General features: G+C 45.9%; 3 long non-coding RNA genes across 4 annotated transcripts; all 3 read left to right on the forward strand.

Annotated features, from left to right (window-relative positions):
• The first annotated feature begins 738 nt into the window (after positions 1 to 738).
• LOC139796841 (uncharacterized) lies at positions 739 to 4,583 on the forward strand. The gene is made up of 4 exons (XR_011726163.1): positions 739 to 963; positions 3,319 to 3,400; positions 3,901 to 3,982; positions 4,374 to 4,583. It is a non-coding gene; the product is annotated as an uncharacterized lncRNA (long non-coding RNA).
• Positions 4,584 to 9,156: 4,573 nt separating this feature from the next.
• LOC139796843 (uncharacterized) lies at positions 9,157 to 17,612 on the forward strand. 2 transcript variants are annotated; one of them, XR_011726165.1, is made up of 6 exons: positions 9,157 to 9,413; positions 10,995 to 11,216; positions 14,936 to 15,027; positions 15,839 to 16,079; positions 16,544 to 16,797; positions 17,087 to 17,612. It is a non-coding gene; the product is annotated as an uncharacterized lncRNA (long non-coding RNA). The 2 variants fall into 2 exon arrangements; XR_011726164.1 differs by having other exon boundaries at positions 14,936 to 16,079.
• A 38-nt stretch (positions 17,613 to 17,650) lies between these two features.
• LOC139796696 (uncharacterized) lies at positions 17,651 to 18,506 on the forward strand. The gene is made up of 2 exons (XR_011726102.1): positions 17,651 to 18,137; positions 18,262 to 18,506. It is a non-coding gene; the product is annotated as an uncharacterized lncRNA (long non-coding RNA).
• Positions 18,507 to 20,578: the final 2,072 nt, after the last annotated feature.

Raw genomic sequence — 20,578 nt, forward strand, 5'->3', positions numbered from 1 at the left:
ATGCTGAGCTACAGACATCACCCACCGTTGCATTTCCCCCTGTTTCTTTGCTCTGGAGAAGGAGACACTCTAATGAGGGCAGATGAAGAGCCAGTGGGCATTTTCTCTTCCATCTCTCCATGTTCTATATCACCTACAAGCCAGCCCATGATTTTGCAGCCAGTCTTGAGGATGCAGGTGTCCACAGTGCCTGCCCTGGGCATCACCTCTCCCCAGAACAGGACTGCCCATGTCCAGGCAGTGCAGGAAGCCAGCCTGAGCTGCCCCACTGGCTCCATGCCTGCCTGACAGTAGAGGAAAAAGAATTGTTCCTTGCCACTGGGGGCCTGCTCTTATCTCTGCATGCCAGCATCCTGTCTTGTTTGATCCAAATCCTTTTGAAAGGCCAAAAGACAAACTAGGAGGCTAACGGGTGGGGAATTTCCTCCTGGGCATGGCTCAGAGCATCAAAATGTGGCTATTTTGGACAGAAAGCAGACAAAGGGATGTCTCCTTTCCATGACATGGCCACATACCCTTGGGACCACTGAGAGGGACTGATTATGTCTCTGCTGACATCGATGGGGCTGATGGCGATGTGCTGGAGCCAGGGCTGATGGGGGAGCTGTGCCACCTTCCCTCATCAGTCAGTGAAATCCACACTTCAGGCTGTATCCTGGTGTCCAGGAGAAGCCTGTGGGTCTTGCAAGAGTGCAGCCCCCCACTGTCTTTGAGGGAGAGGGATGAAAAGCCATCCAGCTTTCTGTTTCCAGCCTCCTCGTCCTTCTCACAGAGATGGAAAAACCAAAAAAAGGAGAATGTGAGGAGAGGGGAGGAAGGTCTTGTGTGACACACAGGGTGGCCTCCAAGGCTGGGAGCTGTTGTCTTGGTCTCATGGGGAGCTGCCAGATGCAGCAGGGTCAGGTCTTTAAAAATATCCTCAAGAGCCCCAAAGGGACATCATTAATCTCTCCATCTCAAAAGGTGAGGAGCTGACAGGAACCTGCCTACCTCAAATGGTGTGCCACGGGCAGCCTGGCACAGCCACGTCCAGGGCAGATACCTCACTGTGTTCAGCTCACCCAAGGGTCAGGGGGTGTGAGCTGAACTTCAGATAACCTGGTAAGACTAAAGCAAGACCAGGTGAGGAAACTAGCCCAGCAAAAGCCAGAGACAGAGCAGTCCAGGCTCAGACAAAACAGCTGGCTGGGCTTTGTTGCAGGTCTTTGTCTGCCTGCTGGTGGTTTTCTGCAAGGCTGGTTCCCCCTCTCCTTGTAAAGCTGTGCAAAATGTCCATACCACTGTAAAACATGGAGGGGTGAGCTAGGAACCAGAGCTCATGGGGCACTTGAACTCAAAGCAAAGGTGAGGGTTGTTTCTTTCCCCTTCCCAGGGCTACATGAAATACCCTAAAGTGATGATGAGGAGAAAAAAATCTGGAGAAGTGCCACAGACTCCAGGCTACTCCTGGTCTAGTGGGAGGTGTTCCTGCCCATGCAAGGGAGTTGGAAGTAGATGATCTTTAAGGTCCTTTCCAACCCAAAGCATGTGATTTTGTGATACTTGTTTGGGACAGAGGAGCAGGAGAGGGCTCAGGGGGACTTAAATTTGGGAGAGAGGTGAGAAATGAAACTCATCTCAATATTTGAAGCTATTTGTCTGAGTAAGTGCTCTTGGTGGGTGTCTCCCTTACAGTATTTGGTGAAAGAGAGTCTGAGGCTTGTTTAGGCTGCCAGTCTATCCTGGCAGTTTATTTTTAGCTGAGACAGCTTGTGACAGCGCTCGGGTGTTTCAACACTACAGTTCTTGTTTGTGGTTCCCCTGTACTTCGGTATTGGAGTGAGTGAAGGCTCCTGACAGGGCCTCATTGTGCCAGAAAAAAAAATGCAGAGATGTTGTAAGAGATTGCCTCCCCAGGAGCCACTGCCTCAGAGAGAAGAGCTGCAAAAGCAGGCAGGAGTTGGCTGTGTGTTCAGCCTGCTCCAAAGCAATGCTCCCATAGATCCAAGTCCCTGTTCCAGCCCCATAAACCCATTGTGGCCTGAGCCATCTACCCCAACCCCACATGCCCCAGCACCTCTGTATGCTGTCCAAGGGACCTGTGGACCTTCATCTTCAATGGGACAGTGAGGAGTGGCTTCTGCCATGGGTTTCACCTCCTTCACAGCCTTGCTGTTTCTTGCAGCCACTAAAGGCTTGCACAACTGCTTGGCTTTCCCCTCCATCCCTGCCATGAGCATGAACCACACCTGTAAAACAGTTGGGGTTTTTTTAACCCCAGCAATGTCGCTGCAGCTGCATGAGGTGACAGTGAGGGGAGCCAACATAGGACCAGGGCCAAAAGGAAACCTAAGCCCATAACTCAAAACTGTAGCTAAACCTGTCTGCACAAAGCAGGCTTCACAGTCCAGCTTTTTAAAACCTGCTGTGAGAGAAGAAATGTCAAAGGAATAAGGATCTGGCCTCTGTGGTTACTCTCCCTTCATTTGCTTGTGCTTTATGCCATGTAAATCCAGTTAGTTCTGCCCAAGGTAATGCAGAGCAGAACGAGGTACCTGGTCTGCCTCTTTTCAGGCAACCCAAGGTTAGAGCTGCCATTTTGAGAACTTGCTGGGGCTCCAGCAGAGCAGCCTCGTCTCTCTAATTTTCATTTGGGTTGCTGCTCTCTTGCCTTGTGTGCAAGTTCTCTCCTGCTGGTGTGGCCGATGTAAAACCAAACCCAGAAGTCTATGGCAGGTGACTCTGCTCCATAGAGGGAGGAAGGATTAGGGCAGGGGCAGCATTTAGGCTCACAAACGTAGAGCCACTACACAACAATTATTGACTTAAAATTCTTTTGCTGATGTCCCAGCTTTTGTCTGACGATGCTAAAAGGTCAGAGGGAAAATTAGAGCTTTTTTGACGTAATCCCTTTAAGTGCTAAATTCATGGAAAGCAATTGAACCAACAATTTGGATTAAGGCAATAACTTCAGATGATGCAGAAACTCTGATCCTCAAAGGATGCCTCATTGAAATGTGGCTTTTCAGAATGAGATTGGAATTGCCCTCGGCCTCCTGTTACAAAGATCCTCCCTGTTGGCTTGGTAAGTGAATAATCCAAGACTACCATGCTTACTGCAGTGCTCAGCCCTTCACCACAGTTCACAGCAAAAGACTCCAAGTGGTAACATTAAATACAGGGGAAAACAAAGATCTGTGTCAGACTGGCTCCAAATTAATCTGTTTCCCAAACGAATCATTACTGCTACCGGTGAATAGCATTTATCAAGTTGTTGATTTTCCTCCTTGGTTAGGGCTGAAATACTTTTCTTTTTTCCTTTTTCTCCTACCTTTCTAGGATTTCTCTGGAGCTCCAGGGCGCAGAGTGAAGATGCCCTGATGGGAAGGAGGGATGCTCTCCCTCCATGGAAAGGAGCCTGGTGAGTACTGACCACAGCGAGATGGTGGATGCAAAGGTGATGACAGGAGTGGGCTTGAGGGCTCATGTGGCTCCTTCCTTTCCTGACCCCTATTCCCAGACCCTCCTCCAGATGAAGACAGTCCAAGCAGGCAGTAATCCATCAGGCTGTGAGATGGCAGATAGGATCTTGTACAGTTTAGCTGTTTTTTAGCCAGCTTGTTTCCTTGGTGCCTCTGTTGATAGAAGGGTTTTACTGCACATACAAGCCCCAGCAGAGACAAAACGAGCGTCTCCTCTTTTAATGGGAGAACTGACAGATATGGCACTGTCAGCAAAATATATTTTCCAAGTATGGCTCTGGGTAGGAAAAGAGCCTGTCCCTGCAGCTGTGCTCAGCAAGCAAATGAAGATCCTGGGGACTGGAGCCCAGTTTCATGCCCCTTGCATCAGGGAGGTGCCTGGCTGTACCCCAAGGACCACAGGACCTCTAATGGTTAAACTGATGCTGTGTCCTATTAGCTTTCCAGAGAGGAGCCTGCACCACTGGCCCACTGGCAGGGACATCTCTGCCCACCCAGCAGGAGAAGAAGGCAGTGAGATAGTGAGATGGTTTTTCCTCCAAAGCCCTGCCCAGATCTAGAGAGGAGACCATGCAAGGACTCCTAGACTTTCCTATGAGCCTGGGAGGTGATGGGTAGGGCTGAGTGGATTTCTATGACACAGCCCCTATGAACTGGTAGTTTTGCTGTTGTTATTCCCATGTGTGTCCTTTCCAATCTAAAGCACAAGATTTAGTTGTCACAGTGAAGGAGAAAACCCCTCTCAGTAGCAACAGCAGCATGTTAAATTCCCACGTGCCACTCCTGCACAGCAGTTCCAGCTCTCTCCTGAACCCCTTCATTTCAGTTTTATGGTGGTTTTGGGGTTTTTTTGGTGTTTTGGGTTTTTTTAAATTTTATTTATTTATTTATTATTTTATTTTTGAGTTTTAGACTTCCCTAGGAAATTTCTTGTCCTGAGAACAGCTCTGAGATACATCTGAGAAACATGTTTTCCATGACTGGTTCCTTCAGAAATGTTATTACTGGCCTGGGCTAGTTCTTATTCGGTAAGATTAAGATTCTATTGCTGGAAAATTCACACTACAAATTTTTAATATCAAAATCCGAATGAGTAATAATAAGTAATTTTCTAAGAACTTACACAGCCTGGTATTGGTAGTCTTTCATGGGAAAATGCTTCTTTCCAGTGTGTGTGTGTCTATTTTTAAGGAAAGTAATGGCAAATGGGGTGAAAGTAAAAACAGAGAGGATAATTACAACACCCCACTTATCAGCCTGCTTCTAACCATGCTTTGGAGTGGTAGGTAAGCATGCAAAACACAGAACCACTCTGTGTTTTTATGGTCCTTTGAAGTGTGAGTTTTAACTCACATCACTTCAGCAGTTCCATAGGTGGCTAGTGCTGGTGTCTTTGGATGGCAACTCCCTTTTGGATCTCCAGAAATAAGTCCCAAACAAATGACCTAACTAAAGATACCATGTCAAAGCTGTGCTGGGCAAGTCCCACCTTGGTCTTTCTTGTGCACTGTGGCATATTCCCACCATGCATCCCCCAGTGCTCCAAGGTGGCATCTTTGATGAACAAACATAGTCTCATAGGAACTTCTCTGGTAAGAAAAGACCTTTATCACCATCAAGTCCAATCATCACCAAACTCTGCCAACCTAACTCTAACAAGTGCAGTGTTTAAACCAGGAACTAAATTCCTTGAAGTTTTTCAGAGAGGATTTTTCAGGGATGCTTTAGTTGGGGTAGACTCCCTGCTTGTGTGCATTTCTTGCTCCTCCCTTTTCTTGTGGCTGCAGTGGAGAATCTTGTATAAATCTGGAGTGGTGTGGCAATGAAAGGCACTGGGTGTCGACACTCAGGAGCCATCAGCAGATGCAGGTGTTGGCAAGTGCAGGCGGGCTTCTAAAAATACCCTGTGTGCTTTATTCTGGCTTCAAAGGCCATGAAGTATTTCAATGAGAGTCTTTTTCATCTTCAGATGAACTGACTAATACTCCCACACATCCTTTATAATCCCCCGAATCTCAGGTTCTTCCAAGTGGGAATATCTGGGCTGCAGATCTGTGCCAAAAAAACCTTCAGTGCTGCGCGGCAGCACCAAGTAATGTAGGCAATGAACCTGAATTTCTTCTCTGAATATTCTGCCTCTGTAATGCTACTGAGGGCAGGCAGTGGGCTTTCTTCCCGTATCTGTAAAGAGCAAAATCAAACCAAATTACTCTTCATATAAGCACAATCCACTCACGCGACATTTTAATGCAGAATGTTGAGGCCTGCTTCATAAAAAGCACTGAAATGTCACGAGGAAGGATTTTTCTCACTTCTTACCAAACCCAACTCAAAGCCAAGCCAGGGCAGGAGAGGCCAGGGGCCTGCCTTAAGAACAAAAAGCATCTTGCTTTTCTCTTGCACTGGGTCTGCCTCTGTGTTTCCAGTGTGTATGCTCGGTGGTTCTGAGCAGGCCGGGTGTTTCAGCCATCCTAATGAGTTTTCTTAGGCACCAACATTAGTGTCAAAAGCACTTAATGCAAAGGAAACTTCCCAGGAGCACACAGGTTGCTGCCAGAGCAATCAGTCTTGTGTTGGGTGCATACACACTGTGGGGCATTTACCACTGCAGGATGGGTCATAAATTACCCACCAATTCCCAACATACCTCAGAGGTCTGCTCCCCACCAGGCCATCTGTAAAAATGCTGTTGAGCCCCATTTTGGGTGCCCCTGGGTCCTCCTGCACTCTCATCAGCCACCAGTGACAACAAATCTGAGCCAAGGATGGAAATATTTATCCATGGCTGATGCTGCTCTCTCTTTTCGAGCTGATGATTCAAACTGGTATCACTGACACTGTGATATGGTGACACTCCCTCACCCTGAACTCTCTTCATGAAAAATCAGGTTTCCCATCAGGCTAATTTAGGGCTGGGTAATTGTGGGTGAGGTTCAGCCCCTGGAAGACCCTGGTGAATTCTTTGACACTCTCCCAGCTCCTGACAAACACTCTTCCCTGCTGCCCTGGGGCTTGCCAGCATTTCTCCAGTGCCCCAGCATTTTTTTCAGTGCAAGCAGCTTGGTTTGGAGCAGGGCTTTAAACCAGGCTCACCTGAGCCTAGCTGCAGGTTTTGGAAGATTTAGCCAAGATGGCTAAAGGCTCTGTCTTGGGGCTCTCCTTAGGCAAATGAGGAGAGACCTGGCTTGCACACTGCTTTAAGAAGCCTTTTTCCTTCATGATTTGTTTGCTGCTTTGATTTTTTTTTTCAAGTTTCTGTGTCTTTGATGTAAAGGAAACAGTATGAGGAATTTGAGCTGAGCTGTGGAAGTGGAGGAGTACTTGTAGAGTATGTTTGAACCTGCTGCTGGAGTTCTGAAGGCAAATCCTAGAGTATTTTTTCTTCTCTAATATCTTCTTTCCCCTAGAAGCAAATCAGCTTTCTGGGGATTCCTGGCCATCACATCTTGCTGTGGGTGGGTGAACCTTCCCCATGTCCATCAGGTACCTGGTGGGAGGTGAGGTTTTGCTGTTGCTCACCCTCTGTAGACCAGCTCTGCCTCTGGCATCCACAGCCTTCCTACCATGTGTGCTCCCTTCTCCCAGAACCAATGCTCATTGGCTGTAAAAAGGAAAAAAAACAATAATAAAAATAAGTTTAAATACCCCCCTCCTAAATTATTGGTGTAGCTCAAGCGTTGGTTGTTTTTTTGGTTGTTTTTTTTTTCAAATTTTCAATTTGAACTTTCTTTTTTTTTTCCCAGTTCCAAAGGCTTACACCTGGAAATATCCAGAGCTAAGTCAGCTCTGAAGGTGCCAGAGTCACCCTACCAGCAGCTGAATCAAAACCACACTTCCCTGTGTGTTACCTATACCTGGTGCTTGGGGGCCCTTCAGAGCCTGGCACTGACTGGCTCCCGCTGGCAGGGCACAATTCTGGTTTCCTTAAAGATGGAGTGCAGAGGATCCCACACCTGCACAGTAGCTTTCTGGGAGCTTTCTGGAAGGAGCAGGGAAGCTGTGAGTCTGGTTTGCTCTTCCCACATGCCAATTTACTGTAACGCAAAGCAAGTCGCCTCATACACTATCATCAAAGTCGTGGTGGTTATTCCAGGGGATTTTGGGGTGGATTTGCCTCAGGCTGGTGCCTGAGCTGGAGAGGCCATTAATTAGAGCAAACGATATTGACTTTAAACACCTTTTGAGAAACTGAGGATCATTTTAAAGAGAGAGATCCCTCTGAGGGCCTTGTGCCAATCTCCTGGCCATGCCAGGAGGGCCTGGGCCAGCCTGGTTTGTCCCATCCCAGGCTGCACCTATGGCACTGAGGAGGATTTAACATCCCCCCTGCATATCCATAGTTCCAAGGCTAGAGGAATTTCTTCAAATCTACCCTACGTGGATTTGAGGAAGAGAAAAATCATTACAAACAATACAACTGTGAACAATTAATTGCAATGTGAATATTGCAAATTTAAATGGCAAATCCTTGAATTCTTAATCCCACTCCCCCAGCCAGCTGCCTAGGATGAAGCCAGTGGTTTCAGGGAGGAGAATTTGGAGTCTGGGTCTGCAGAGGGGATTTCTGCAGTGGCTGCTTCTCTGTCACTGTGTGTTTTGGCAGCTGAAATGTGGAACTCCTCAAAGGCCATGCCATCAGCTTTCCTGGCATGATGCAATTCCCTGAACCCTTGGCATTTTGCAGCCCTTAGAAAAGGGCCCTCGCTCAGGGCTTTGTTAGTGTTTCATGGTTTTAAAACACTAACATGGTTTTTAAAACACTAAGCAGGCACCACTCTCCTAATCCTGCCAGACTCGCAATGAAGTGGATATGTAATCCTTCATGGGTATTAAATTTAATAGCAATAAAGTGTATTTAAGAATTACACTTTCAAATGCCTGCCTAAGCAGAGGAAAATATTCTTAATTTAAACTTCCTCAGAAATCAATTTCCAGTTGTTACTGCCTGTGAAAGATTCTGCTGAATGTGTGGGAGTAAAGATGAGAAAAAAATCAGCAACAAGTGGTCCCAGATTGCTCTTTTCTGGACAGTTTTTGGGGGAAACATTTTCCTATGATAGATGACTGTATTCACATGCTTGTACATACCTCTATTCAACTTCTTTTTTTTTAATGCATAACAGCAGATGTAGATGAGTTCAGAGGCACACGGGTGCATACGGAAAAGCCCCAAGCTGCATGATACATATTCATGCTCGTGGAGGATTTGGGGAGGGTGGGAGGGAGGTGTGCTGGGGGCAAGAAGAGGCTAGAGGTGGGATCTCTGCTACAAGCAGGATGAGCCTACTCTGGGATCCATCCCTAGGGAGGTGTGAGTAACTAACTGGGGGCTGGGGGAGAGGTGTGAATAAGAAATGGGTGGTACAACCCTGAGGAGGAGAAGGCAGTGAGGAAACGTCCCTGAGTCTCTGGTTTTGGATCCCCTTCTAACTCAAGAACCGTAGCTTGGATTTTCTTGAGGTTTGGCCCCAAAAATGGGGGCAAGCTGCTAAGTGTCCCAGCTGAAAAGCAGGTTTCTCAGCTGAGTAAACAGATGAATTAACTACCAAATTTAACAGTAATTTTAGCCAGTGAATAAAAGCTTTAACTCAGTCTCTACTACTGGCATGAAAAAGATGGAGGTTTCTTTTCTGACCCTCATTGCCCAGCACCACAGCTGGGAGCCCTGGTGCAGGCAGGGGATGAGGTGGAGCTGCCTCAGTGGTGGTACCCAAGGCACAGCTCATGGTAGAGGAAGTCTCACAATAAAAGGCTCTTTATGAGACTTCAGATCAAAAAGAAAAAAGGAGGGAAAACCCCATCTGCCCTGGTTGTGAGCTATGCAGCAGGATATTTGGGGCAGAACACAGAATGGTTGTTCAAGGTGCTGAGTGACTTTTCTCTAAGCAGCATCATCCTCCCACCAGCTGTGGCACGAGGCACCAGGATCAGGAGTGGAGAAGCTCTTCAGAGGTAAGGCCTGCTGAAACCCAGCTCACCTATAGCCTCATGCTTTCTCTCAGGACATGGCACACACAGATCCTTTCTGACGTGCCTGTCCCCTTTCACCCCTGCTCTGGTAACCAGGCAAACACATGGGTTTGGCTGTGGTTCACATGAAAACTTTTTCCATCTGACAAAACAAACCCTGTGGTATCACCCAGGCCCATCTAGCTGTCAGCACAAGAACTGCCTGAGACCACAGACTAATTAAGAAGCCTTTACATAGTTTCCACCAGAGATATGATAAAGTGCTGACTCTTGAGATGAGGAAAACTGGAAAAAGGTGACAGGGTTTCCCATGCCACCACCTTCCCCTTTCCCCTCCTATGACCAGCTATTGGCAGCTGCCTTCCCAGGAAAGCTGCTAAGTGCCAAGGCAATGCTGGAAGATGCTCCTTTCCCGTGAAATATTCAGATCATCCCATCCACAGGCTCTGGATGATGCAAAGGGGACCCTTGGCAGCACTGGGCTGACCAGTTTGGGCTCAGAGGCAGCTCAGCTGGGTCTGCTTAGTGCTGCAGTCCAACCCCTTCGCTTTAGTATCATAGAATTGTTTTGTTTGGAAAAGCTCTTTAAGATCAATCAAGTCCAACTATTTACCCAGTACTGCCATGCCCACCACTAAGCCATGTCTCTCAGCACCATATCTACATGGCTTTTCAATCCCTCCAGGGCTGGTGACTCCACTCATCACTCTCCTGGGCAGATGGTTCCAGTGTTTGATAACCCTTTCAGGGTTAATCTGAATGGAGTTTATTCACATCCAATCTGTGCCCGGCCAGCACAGGCATCTCTGGGCTGCTCCTCTCCCTCCTTGCTCCATCCTGCCGGGTCTCAGCCAGCTGAGCTTGCTCAAACATGCTCCACACCAAGAGCTGGGAAGAGAGATGGAGTTTGCAGATGTCTCCCCTTAAATACCTGGCACAGTGGGTGGGAAACCCCCCCCCCCCCCCCCCAGCTCCCCCCAGGCTGAAGTAGGGGCCAGGCCCAGCACTGAAATGGGTTTTGGTTTGATCCTGATTAGAAGGATCCTCCATCGTGCAGGAGGAGTCTGAGCCAAAGTGACCTCCCTTGCTCTTAACCTCAGATGACCCCATGTGAAAGTCCAAGTGCTAAAGCCTCCCCAGCAGCAGGGACCACGGGCTGCAGGCACTGCTCCTCCATACCAACCAGCATAAAACTCTTCTAGAAGGAGCCTGGGGTCCCAGCAAGGAGTTTCCATTCCAGAGCACTGGATGTAAAACAAGGTTTTTGCTGCAAAGTAAAACTTTTTGGGAACAAATCTTTGCAGTGTTTGTAGGTCTGTTGTAACCATTCAGGCATGTGCTGGAAAACCATCACCTAGATAGTGATGCTGAGTCCTTTTTAAAACTACACAGGTATTGTATTTCATACATAAAGTACATAACCCTCCAGAAGTATTTAGTCTCCATGGTTTGACGTTAGCTAAAATTTGAGATAAGTATCTTTTGTATAGAGAATCTGAGCTGAATTCCACTGTGGAATAAGCAGACTGAAGTGCCCTGAACTTGGTTTTTTTTTTTTTGCAGAGTTTGAAATATGTGATGAAAAGCACATATTTCTGTGGCTGAGTCACCCCTGCAAATGCAGTGTCACATTAGTGTTTACCTACAAACACTTCCCCTCAAAGCAGCCAGCCTTGACCCTTTTAGACAGCATGGAAAAAAAAAAAAAAGAAATGTATTTTCAGTGGTTTTTCATACTGACTGACCTGCTGTCAGAAGCCACGTAGGAGCTGCCATCCTCTTGAGGTAAGGACACAAATAGGAATTTGAATTATGTCCTTGATTTGCTCTTAAAAGCTAAAACTGACTTTCTAACAAATGAGCAAGGTTGGCTGATCCCTGACTATTCTGTGATGGATGCTGTGGACCTGCCAACTGATGAAGGCTGCAAATCCCATTGGAGTGATGCTGCTTTCCATGGGCTGAGGACTGGGACCATCGGATTTGTGTGAGACAGTGTGACTTTTGGCTCCTGGTTATGTCCCAGGGAGGGAGGGAAAGGAAAAACTCACCCGAGGGAAGGTGGCTGCAAGCCTCCTCGTCTGTGGCAGCACAATGTTGTCCTCTTAATTTCCTACTGATTAAACCGTAGGAAAACAAAATCTGCTTTGCCTGGAGTGATTTGGCTTCTGCTCAAAAGCTTCCTCATCAAAATGAAATATCATTTGCTGCTAAACCATTAGCTGGAGGATAAATGCAGTTAGAAAAGCAGCTATTTGTAAAACCCAAGTGGGGAGCAGCAAAATGCTGTTGTTGAAGGGGAAGTCTCCTCAAGAGCTCTGGAGGGCAAAACCTCTTGTAAAGCCCACATCTCCTCAGGGTTGTCTGTTTGCAGGGTTTGTTCAGCTGCCCATCATGCAGATACAGAGGCCTCTGTGATGGTTGGTGTGGGGCTGGCAGGACCCTTTAGTTTGATATCCATGTCCCCAAGCCCAGAGAGGTGGTTGGTGGCATCTCACTGGGAAGCATGAGGCAAGAAGTGGTGATGTAGCCTCTTGAAGACCCACGTGTTGTCACCAGAGCTGCTGTCTGGAACACAAAAAAGGGGCTAGTGAAAGAAGCAACCTCTATGATCCCATATAATGCCAAGTAATATAGCAGGCTGTTTTAGTCCCGGGAAGCAGCCACAAGAGGGAGATGTGATTGGATCTACCAAATCTGTCTTTAATAGGCAGAAATATCAAGGAATTGAATATTTCTTCAGAGACCACTAAAAGCCCAGGAAGATATTTCCCTGCAGGATGCTGTAGTTTTGGGGTGACCAAGTACCTAGGATGAATTTAGGAAGCACTTCTACAATGGCAAAAAAAATATTCATAGTGGGTTAGTTTCCTCCAATCCCCTTAGTCCTAATGAAAAAATATATTTTCTTGAATACCCTAGGAATTCCATTAATAATTTTGAATGAAAGGAGGGAAAATGTCCAATTCCCCTGACAAAACGTGAAATTTTCATTTCAAGTTGATTTAAAATAAACTTCTGATCAGTGAACCAAAAAATCCCTCATTCAGACAGCACAGCTGTAATTATCTCACCCTTAGGGGCAGACTGACCGAGTGATGCTGCAGCATCTTGGAGCATGTTATGGAGATGACTTGAATCTGCTCTCTGCAGTCTGTGCTTTAGGTTTAAACAAAATGTTTCCCAAAAGCTATCAGTCTATCACCTTCCCCCTCTCTGAGAGTCATTTCTACACACAAAAAAAGAAACCTTCTAATTTCTCCTCTCCGTTTTTTATCTTCCCCCCATCCCCTATAAACCCAGACTGTAATATCAAGAGCTCAGTGCAGCTGAAGATTTAGGAAGCAAAGCCAGTGCTGTGGATGCTCCCTTTAAAATCATCTCTGTGCCCTTTAAATCACCTGACTCTGGACTGTCATCGTAGCACTGGGGAAAAAAAAAACCAGCATTTTTTTCTCTCCTCTTAGTGCTGCTTTGGTTATGTAACTGCTAATGTAGGATCTGGTTCATCCAGCCCATAGGTCCTTGGGGGTTTTAGACCTATTTACACACAAACAGACTAACATCCATCTGAAAGTCCTCTCAGGCACAGAGAAGTCACCCTTTTGCCTCCCTAAAAATAACAATCCTTTTTTTTTGCAGGGCACTGAATAACTGTTTGGCAAAGTGAGTGCCAGGTTGGTGCTTAGATTAATCTGCTTAGATTGACTTACACAGTTGTGCAAGAGTAGAAAATACCCAGTCAAGTGAATTACATCATCCAGGGAAAAGCTATTCTAAAGAAAGCACACTTTGTAAGCCTGAGCAAAATCCTGCTCAGTTAAACATTTACATATATTTACAAGCAGGAGCAGAAGAAGATTTCTTTCCTTGTGGAATGAAAAAGGGGGGGGGAATCTTTGAAATCTTGGCTAATAGAAAAGCTTCTCACTAAGTTAATCTTTGGCCAAGATCCAGAATGGATTAAAAACTCATTATAATTTTTCTTGTTAGTAGTACAGAGTAGGTAAAACCCCCAGTCCAGAAGAAAGCAGCTCAAGGTGTTGCACAGCATTGCCTGTAAAAAAAATGTCAAATCCCTGGCTAAGACTGAGGCTGTCATTGTAATATTGCATTGCTTCTACTGTCAGACCTCCTTTGTAACAAATTTCATCACTTGATGCTTCATTAAAATCTCTCATTTCCTCTGCAGCCTTAAATGTGACAGGAAAAAAAAATTAATTCGGAGGGCATGAGGGAATTTAGAGGCCATAGCCACAAGTGTATTTAAAAGCTTTACTCCTGCTGAGTGTGTTTTTATTGTCCTGTTTAGAAATACTCATAGTGGAAGATCTGGTGGTGGTGGTGAGACCTGAAAATGGCTGCTGGAGCAGCTCTTGGCTGCGAGGAGCTCTCATGTTCAGTTTTCTAGGTTGTTCCCCAAAAGCATTCACCAGAGGAACTGTTCAGGTCCTAGCAAAATAAAATATGGGACAAAACCACAAAGTTTTGTCTTGTGATGGGGCCTGGGCTGTTGCCACCATCCCTGGCTGCAGCAAGGAGGTGAGCTCTCACTCACAGCATCCCGTGCAGACTTGCCCTTGGGAATCTCAACCCAGGAGGCAAACACCACAAGGGCCCCACAGAAAGGAGAAAAACTGCCAGCATTAAGGTGTGCAAGGTGGTAGAGAGCTCTGGAGACAAACCATATCTTGGGGTCTCTGTGACATTCCCTGGACAGGAGCCTTCCCCAGCCACTTTGCATCCAAGGCTGGCAAAATATGGCAGGGTGCTGGAACCAAGCTGTGGTTGTGCACTGACAGCCAAACATAACACAGAGCCAGGTCCATGGGGGTCAAGCTCTGCCCACAGACCCCTGGACCCAGCCTTGGGGACCTCATTGTGCCTCTGGTTTGGTTTGGCTTTTGCAGACAGTACTGAGTCACACGGGGAGCTCTGCTGCTGTTCCCTGAGGCTTTCCTGAAAGCTCCTTGTCATGGGCTGAGACTTAGATTACACTTCGGGCCCAAATGTGCAAGTGTATCACATGGAGAACTGACACAGAGTGGAAAAAAAGGTATATAATGTGGTTGGACTAAGACCATATTTGAATTTGGTGGATTTTTTCAGCCCTGGTTGACCTTCAGCTTGATAGAAAATTATATTTGGCTTTAAATTATTCTTGCTTTCTCTTCTTTCTTCCAGACTCATCTGATCATGCCCCCTTCATTATTAAGAACACCTAGATATATGATTTATATTCATTGTATTTTGTAATAACATTTGCTTGCTACCTTTCCCTCCTGTCCCTTTTCATCCTATTTTTTTCCTGTGGTCTTGAGTCATTCCAGCTTAAACTCACATGAAATCAGAACAGCCACATTAGGAACTAGAAAGGATAAAATCTCTACAAGTCTTACTGAGCCTTTTAGGATTTCATCTTCCTGATTGTGTTAGCAGGCAGACTATTAAGCTACTGTGAATTTTGAAACTAGGCATTGTATATTATATATTGGCTTTTACAGGGTATGCACAAGACCAGCTGGGAGCTGGATGGGTAATTCATCACTGGAAGGCTTAATATTGCTCAAGAGCTGAACAAGGCAGCATCAATCAGGTACTTCACACTGACTTCCCTGCCCTGGTCTGCTTCTCCCCAACTCTCCCCTGGCTCCTCCTTCCCACTTATTCACCAGTTTGATCTTCCAGGTATTCTCAGATTCAAATTCACAGCCATGCTGCAGATAACCACATCTATGCAATGTGTAAATACAGCCTTGCCTTTGCAGGGTGATGGTCATAATATCATGAACATATTATTATGTGTATCACACAGAGTTGTTCTGTTCATAAGAATGAGGAAAGTCCTTAATAAGCATTATTATTATTACTGGTATTTGATGACAATCTTGTCACTGGCATGCATTCCTATGTAACTGTATATTAAACACACATTTTAAATCCTCCATCTCTTTTTTTTTCTGTGCTACAAATGAGCTGATAAATGATTGCAGCCTGTTGAGATTATAATATGAATTGACATGAAAAAAAAAAGAAAAAAAATTCCAGCTCCATCTGTTTGGGTTACATAACTCATGATCTCAAGCAATCTCAGAGGCAGGATTTTCTGCATAAATAGTACAATTTCCAGTAAGGAGATTAAGGCTTCTTTGCTGGGAAAGGAAGAAATTACCAGAAAAGCTGTCATTGCAATGAACATAAATAAATCATGTTCCAAAATACACAAATTGATGTCATTGAGCCCTCCTGCTACAGATGCTCCTTCCCCACCTGTCACAGAGAGCAGTAGTTTGCCACAAAACACCATTCATCTTTTGAACAGTTATGAAATGCAGTCAGCTGTATTTTCTGTGTATATTGACTCTTTTAAAAATCACTACTGCTATTAATATTGTCCATTTTTACAGTTTTAATCCCAGTACCCTTTATTAATATCCGGTGGCTTTCCATAAGTGCCAGACTTCAATAAATCCATTCACTGGGAAGTATAGAACATATTCCACGAGTATAAGCAGAGGCCCTCAGAGCAGCTACTACACCACAGCCAGGCAGCAGATCCCACTGTGTGTGATGGAGAGAAAAGCAGAAAAGCTCTCAAAGCTCTCCCCCAGAGGCTGGCAGCACTGTGGCCACACTCTGCAAAAGCATGTGAGTTTTTGAGTTTAAAAAAGCTTTTTTTTTTTCCATGTATGTGTGTGTGAGTGTGAATGAGGAGAAAACTCCATGCCTGGCCTATTTCTGCAAACAGACAGGCAAGTGTGTTTCTGCAGACAGGCTGCTACCACACGTCACATCCTCCAGAGGCAAAAGATCCTATTAAAGGGCTGCTTGCAGAAAGGGTTTATTAAAGCAGCCTGCACTGCTGGCTTCCCTGATGGCAGAGCTGCTCCACAACCAACAGGACACAGCCAGCCCCTTCTGATACCTGCCCCAGTGCAAATTCTCTTTTATAGAAGGGAAACTCAAGTGGAGCCCACCTGGAAAGCCTCAGCTCTGGGCTCTGCACAGGACCAGGGGGATGTGGTTTAATGGGCATGGTGTTGTTGGGTTGGACTGTATGACCTTAGAGGTCTTCTCCAACCTTAATGATGCTATGATTCTATGATCTCCAGTGCTGCCCAGCCCTTGGCCAGGCTGTGGGCTTTCACCTGGCTCTCTCCAGCAGTGCTCTTGTTTCTGCCCCTAATATATTTTTCATTGCCTGCTGAAGCTCTAAAGTGGACCCAGAACCCCACTGCATTGTGGTGGAAAAGTTCTCATCTTTTACATCTGGAGTAACACTTTGGTACAAACCATGCCATGGGCCCTTGGCAGATCCCTCCTTCCTCTCCTTGGTGTCTTCTCCTTGGAAAGCTGGACAACTCTGGTATGTGGTTTACAGAAAATGTTGTGCTGGTAGCTCCCATTTTATTGCTTGTGCATTACCATGACTCTGCTAAAACCTCTTAATGCCTGAGTCATGTGCTCTTCAGCAACCTCCATCCTTTTCCCCTGTGTGATTTAGAAGCTTGGGGACCTCCAAAGACAGCTCAGCAGGATGCCACCTCTTTGCTTTTCCACCAAAATGGCACGTAAACAAGCAAGGAGGCCCTCACCATGCTCTCACACAAGCTTCCAGAACTTTAAAATAACTTTATCTCCTCCTTTCACCACAGGGGAAACAAACTTGGCAATGCTGATATGCAGAAGAAATGGAGCAGCTGAGGGGGAACAGCTTTCCTGGAAGCTCGTGCTCTCAGCATTGTTGACAAACTGAGTCAAACTCAACATGCTTTGGAGAAGTGTCCAGAAGTTCCTGCCTGTGGAGCTGCTGCTGCTGCTTACAGCCTGCCACAGGGCAGCATCAGAGAGGTGACTTGGGAGAGCAGAGACTATGCAGGGCCTCCCCACTGCCCATCCTACCCTCTTCCATGAGCATCCCCTTGACTCTGCAGGGGGATGTGTCCCCTGGGCACTGCAGACCCTGTGTGCCATTAACTCACTGTGCCTCAGCTTCCCAAAAACCCCACTCCCTGCATGTCCAGTGAGGTAAATGCAGACAGATTTCCACGGCTGGCCCCTAGATTCCTGGAGAGAAGCAGATTATTGAAGGAGAACAGCCCTGCTGGGCTCTGCAGGACAACTGGCCCAGTCAAGCAGAAGCAAGCAGTTGCTGGGGCAGGAGCTGCCTGGAAGGAGGGAACAGGGATGAACCCACCCCTGTTCAGCACCTCACAGAGGCTGCAGTCACTTCAATAAAGGTCAGGATCATGTTGTAATGGGAAGTGAACTCTGATGTCATTCCAGACTGGCTGATCAATATTCCTGACACAGGAGGACAGGCAGCCCTGAGGCAGAGCCCCACTGTCACAGCAGGCTTGGCAGCCCCATGTGGCTTGCCAGTGAGTTTATAATACAGAGTTGCTAATGTCTTTATGCTGTAATTGCTATTTAGCAACCAGGCACTTGGGAGGAGTTGCTTAGGCAGAGGAGATTAGAGAGAGCCAACAGAAGAAGCGATAGGAATCGATGAGATTGACTTTCTCTGGTCAGATGTGTTAGCTAACTCCAGGAAACTATGTTTTCCTCATACCCCTCCTCTGAGCCTGCAGGAGCTTGGCCTGATTTCACTGACATCCAGCACTTCAAAGCTGGCCACATCCAAGCTCAGGACACTGGCCATAACCCCCTGACCAGGAGCTCCCTCTGCTTAGCAGCATTTTTCAGGTGAGCACGAATATGTACCAATTAGGTACTTGCTCTGAGATGTGCAGTTTTCTAATTTGGTTTAAAAAATAAACTGGTTGTGGTCTCAGGCATGGCAGACAGAATTTTACAACTCTTTCCACAGGGCTGCAGTACTGATTACTATCATATGCAGCTGAGGCTTCAGGACTCTCACATATGCTACAGAAACTCTGAGGTCATGCGGAAACTTTTCAAATTAATAAGGGCTCCTGGACAGGAGATAACTATGTTTTGCAAAATAAACATTGCTCCTGGGTAGTTTTCAGCTCACTTAAGTAATTTTCAGCCAATATTTTAAAGGCAAGTTTGCTTTACAGAGAAAAAGAATAAAAAGTTGTATGATGTGAACTACTCGCCTTTTTTTTTTTTTTTTTTTTTTTTTTTTTTTTTTTTTTTTTGGTGGGGTAAAATATGTGAAGGGCTTTTTGTCTGCAAAAAATATTCGCCAAGTAGTTTAGTGGTTACTGCACTGATCTGTGAATGTGGAAAATTGGGATATACCCCTGAGAAGCTGCCTACGTGACCTTGAAAGAAGTAAATGGACTGGCAATGAGCTGACCTTTGGGTTGAGCCAAGACTGCTCACCTCTATTTTAAGGGAGGAGGGGATGTTTTCTGTTGGGTTTTATTATTGTGGCTGTTTCTATGTTTCCAATTTTCCACTGGAAAGCCATAGAGCTGGAGCAGCCTGCCTGTCCCTGCCTCTCCTGCAGCCTGGTGGGTTGGGGGCACCTCTCATGGGCTCTCCTCTGCACCTACCTGTGGGGAAGCAAGATCACACCAAGACTGAACAAAAGAGGCCTTGCTCAGTCAGTGAGACTATAGAGGAGCCTGAGATGTCATGAGGTGCTTCTTGCCCCCTCACTCTACCATTTTCAGGCCCCTTCCTATCTGCCTGAGCCTTATGGATTCTTGGGTGGGTGAGGGTGTGGTGCCCCAGAGATGTTAAACTGAGAGTACCAGGTGAGTCAGGGGAGTGTTCCTGCCCAATAAATCAGTTATAGTGATACATACACCTCTAACAGCAACTAAGACTCCTTGGCCTGTGAATTCCTGGCCCAGTTCACTTCCATGATGTCCCTTCAGGATCTTGGTACCTAAAGGGTTGATTTTTCCTTGTTTGTTTTCAAGCTTAAATCAATTTAAAACCCTGCAAAATGTTCTCATTATACCAGAATGGATTCTTCCTTCTCCAGGAACCATGCTCTACTCCACCAATTAGATTTCTTTTGCTGCTGCTTAGGGAGAAAATGGTTTAATGTTCAGCTGCTGGTCCTATCAATAATCCACAGGATGCTATACTCAGGCCTACGCTTGCTTTTACCTGGGGGGGTTTGCAGACAGTAATGTCTTATCCCAGTTTTTGTATTACAGTTCTACAAATACAAATGAGTAGCTGAGATGCTATTGCCCTACCTTTCTTGCATTATTACTTTTTTTTTTTTTTTTTAATAAAGGCAGCAGTGATGAAATTTACCTGCTCTCTAAACTTGGTGTCCTTTTTTTTTGTCAGATACTTTGGTCATCATAAACTGAGGGCTTCTTCACTGTCTAAAAAAATGAAAATTACAATCATAAAAACTTTTTTTCTCCTTTTCAAGACAATTAAAGAAAGTAAAACTTTCTTAGCTTGTGTGTATCTCTCTCTGTTGAGTGCATGAATACCTTAATGTACCAAAGGCTTGCTCTGAACAAAAGCTGGCAGCATAAACAAAATCTTATTTGGTTCTGAAAATGGTGAGGTCTGTGGTCATTCTTATGTAGATCCAGTTACTACAAGATCTTTGTTTCCCACGCTCATGAGTTGCCTTTTATTGATAAACAGTTTCACAATTCAACATGTGATCCCAGATAGCAAAGAGAGGTTTGATGCACCAACTTTGTCATTATGGTTCCAAATGTTGCTTACTCAGTTCCTTGGCAAAGTCCTTTCATCCTTTGTTGACATCTTTTCACATGTAAACCCAGGGTTTTCCTAAATGTACTGCTTACTAACTCCTCCCATGACCTGCCAGGAATGCTGTGTTCTTCATTAACAATACCCAATTGCTTCCAGCCCATTCTATGCCTCAACAAATGGGCTTGTTTGTTTAGTTGTTGGGTTTTTTCTGGGTTTTTTTTTTTTTTTTTTATTTCCCCACCTGCCAAAATGCCCTGATAACCCAGCACAAGGTGGTCCTTGTTACACTGCCCTGAACTTCACCCTTCCTGCACTCCTCAGTGTCTCCAGCTGGGGAATGAAGAGTTTGAACCAAGAACCAGCTGGAAAGCAATCAAAGGGGATGTTGGTCTCTTACTGCTGACTGAGGTGGGTAGCACTAAGGAGAAGGCACCAGGCAGAGTGCCCTGTGGTCAGATCCCCTGGAGCTGTTCAGTCTCTGCCTTTCCTCAGCTCTTCCTTGGCCTTTGTCTTTCATGACT

Source organism: Heliangelus exortis, chromosome 5, assembly GCF_036169615.1.
Source record: "Heliangelus exortis chromosome 5, bHelExo1.hap1, whole genome shotgun sequence".
Classification (NCBI taxonomy): Eukaryota; Metazoa; Chordata; class Aves; order Apodiformes; family Trochilidae; genus Heliangelus; species Heliangelus exortis.